This window comes from Ambystoma mexicanum, chromosome 4p (genome assembly GCF_040938575.1).
Source record: "Ambystoma mexicanum isolate Mex_15411 chromosome 4p, UKY_AmexF1_1, whole genome shotgun sequence".
Lineage (NCBI taxonomy): Eukaryota > Metazoa > Chordata > Amphibia > Caudata > Ambystomatidae > Ambystoma > Ambystoma mexicanum.
In genome coordinates, this window is record NC_090927.1 from 19,549,280 (window position 1) to 19,552,822 (window position 3,543).

A 3,543-nucleotide genomic window follows, 5' to 3' on the forward strand; every position below is an offset into this window, starting at 1 on the left:
TGTGCTCTTCTTTGCAAGTAACAACATCATTATTTAATAAATATGTTCCTAGACTAGCAGGGGTCAGCAATCTTTGGCTATCCAGATGTTTTGGACTACGACTCCCTGTGTCATTATACAGCAAAGTCAATGATGAGGGATCATGGGAGTCGTAGTCGAACATTTCTGGAGAGCCTCAGGTTGCAAACCCCTGGAGGATTCATCCAGCTTCAAAGAAATGTCATTACTATAAAATTTAATGGTACTCAACTTACCAACCTCACATGGATGTGTAACTGTGTCAGCGCTCCTGGGATTTCAATCATGTGTCCTGCATGCAGGTCACAGAAGTCTACAATAGCCTGAGCTATCTCCCCAATTTAGCAACAGTTGATAGGAAAGTAAAGATAGCATTGGAAAACATATCTTCAGTGCAGGGCTGATGGAATCTGACTGTGGGCTGGACTGAAATCATCCAGTGATTTTATGCTAAGAATGTGTATATCTATGTGAAGAAAGGTTGCAGCATCTTACGATATAAAAGTGTATGGTGGCTCCCCGGAACCTTTTAAAGACCTTTCATTGACTTTCTATGTGCATCTTGAGATGCAAATTTGTGAGGATTTCAATGTGATTCCATTTCTTTCTCTGTAAGTTCAGATGGTGAGTCATGCTATTTGGAGCTCATTGGTTTTGCTTCATCGTTGGGTCATGCATCAGTGTGGTTAGGAAGGCGTTTCATTCTGATGAGTTCATTTGCATTGCTGTAATTAAGTGAAGCTCAGTCTACTTTGCATGCATGCCTGCCACAGGACAGGGTGGAGAGGTTAGAGGTGATTGGAGAAAGCAGAGTCATTTGGGCGTTTTGGCATAGTTTGCAAAATAGGTATTATGAGTAACCTCTGTTATATTTGCAGAAGCCTATACAAATCACAAAGAAGGTAGGTCAGGAGTAGGTCAACGGTGCCCATAGTAACAGCGTTGTGAATTGAATGTCCCTCTCCAAGAGTGAGCCAAAGGTAAGTCAGTTATTCATAGTAACTTCTTTGTAAATTGAATATGCATTGCCAGCGTAAGTAAAGGTAAGTCAGAGTTACTTACAGTAGTGTCTTTGTGAATGGAATAGCCAAGTCTATGTCAAAGTTACTCATTGTAGCTTCTTGAGGAATCAGACCTGTTGACTAAATATCTATGCACAGATATCATGTTATTGATTTCATTCAAATAATTATAAGCAGGATCTTTGACCATTCCTGCAAAATAATGTCAAACATGGCGTCCTTTCTACAACCTCTGAACGCTTTCTATCCTTTATAGGTCTTCTTGTTTAACTCTCAGATTAAAGATGCTGGCTCCCTTCCAAATGCCATAGATGGTTTCCTCATTGCCGAAGACTGTTTCAACTCTAGCTTCATACGGAATATTCATGATGGCCTTCTTAGCCATTGCCTTCCGAACCACAGCCTTTCCAGGTGGTACTTCAACCTCAGTTGTCCTTTTGAAGCTAGTCTGAAAGGGAAAAAAAATAATTTGCTAACTCATTATAAAATGTACCTCTACATTCTTGTTTTGCAATTTGTGTCGATCCCTCGTATGACATCATTGTTTAGTGACACTAGACAAGATTTCGGCTGCGTTGTAACAATTAGGGCAACATGGGTGCATGGCTTGCTAAATTCCCTAGAGGTAAAACGGTTTGGTGAACTGCTAAGCAGCAGATAAAGGTCAATTACATTCTTAACAATTCCAGCGCATCAATATTTTACATAGACAAATGAGATGTTTGAGAATGCAAAACATATTATGTTCTTCTAGCATTCAAGATATGATGTCATTAACCCAAGGGGACTCATTAGCAGAGCACTTTACTCATTCCCAGTTAGATTGTGCATGCTGGAAATCAGAGCACATCAAATCAATCATGCAGATCAGTTTCCTTTGGACTATGAGGTACTTGTCACTAACATTTATTTGGACAGAGAACTGGATATGATGAGCTCCATGATGCGCACAGCACATTGGGCCTCATTACCAGTCTGGTGGTAACCGTGCCGGAAAAAGCGTCAGGCTACCGCCAGACCCGTGTTACCATTCCGCCTCTGTGATTCCCGGAATCACTGAGGCATTACTACCCGGTGACCCGGGAATTCTGGAGGCAGAATTCTGTCGGTCCCCATTCCCATGGAGACCCATAGGACTCCATGAGGATGGGGACAATGGAAACACTGGTTCCGTCTATGACGGAGCATGTGTCTCCATTTGTGCCTAAAGGCGGGTGGTTTAAATCCTGCCAGGTCAGACCTGGCGGGAGTGACACCTCCCGCCTGCAGGACTCTTAATCAGCCGGTCTGGAAACAAGGATAGCGGCGGTTTTACCGCCACCATTCTTTCCGGAGCGGCAGGGTCGTAATGAGGCCCATTATCATTGTAGCCTTCCACTCTGCTTGATCAAACAAAGAATTCAACTTGCTGATTCTGTCCACAGTTATTCAAAGTCTATGCAAATTGCTTACTCTGTCTTACCATTCCATGACTATATATGTTATATTATAGTTTAAGTATTGCTGGATTCTAACTGGACTTTCTTTACAAAGAAGCCCCCAATTGTACTCGCTTAGACAGCGCATATACTAACGATACAGAGAAGATTAGCATGGCCCCTGCGCAAGGATGACACGCAAATTCGTGAAGCATTCCATAAAAATAAAAAAAAATAAAAAAATAAAAATAAAAATAAAAGAAGCCCACAATTTTGAAAGAATCTGCATTGTGTACACGTTATCAAGCACAAATGTACATACTATGTTGTTTAATATGTAACTGCACTCTGCTCTCTTTCACAAATTGTTTCTTTTCATTTTTGAATGACTTTAAGAACGCATGCTGATAATATAGAAATGGCAGGCTTCATATGTACTCTTCGGATTGCTCCATGCTTAGCATGTAGATATGAGCCATCTTGACTAAATGTATTTGAAATCTGCAGTTATATGCACATTAAAGACCATGGGGTTATTATGACCCTGGCGCTAAGGGATTACCGGTACCGGTAAGGGTACCGGTACCGGTAATCCCTTAGCGCCCAATTCCCATAACGGCGGCTGGAACCAGCCGTTATTGCAGGGACCCGCAAAGCGACCCTGGCGAAAATTACGGTACCGCAATTTGCGGTACCGTAATTACCGCCTTTCCCCATTTCTATTATGCCCCATGGGGCAAAAATGGGAATGGGGAAGGGCCATGGTGAAATGGGGAAGTACTGCCCCGCCAACCTTGGAATGGGGTGGTACTTCCCCATTTCACCATGGCGGACTCGTTACAATACCGGCAGCAACCATGGTGCTAATAGCGTCATGGTTTAGCGCCGGTGTTGTAATGTGGGCCCATGGATTTATCTTTTTGAGTTTGCTTACTGACACATGCATTTCCACAAAGAAAAGAGAGTGGAGGGTGCATGAGGCAGTAAGTGCCAGTGAGTGGATGCTCCTGGAATGGGGGGGGGCGGCTTCCCCGCCTTGGAAGAGAGGGCCAGGTGTGAAGGTGATGGCGGTGGCAAGGCGGCCC

At 43.3% G+C, this 3,543-nt stretch overlaps 1 pseudogene; it reads left to right on the forward strand.

Annotated features, from left to right (window-relative positions):
* The first annotated feature begins 2,589 nt into the window (after window positions 1-2,589).
* On the forward strand, window positions 2,590-2,684 carry LOC138460442 (U6 spliceosomal RNA; annotated as a pseudogene).
* The last annotated feature ends 859 nt before the right edge of the window (window positions 2,685-3,543 follow it).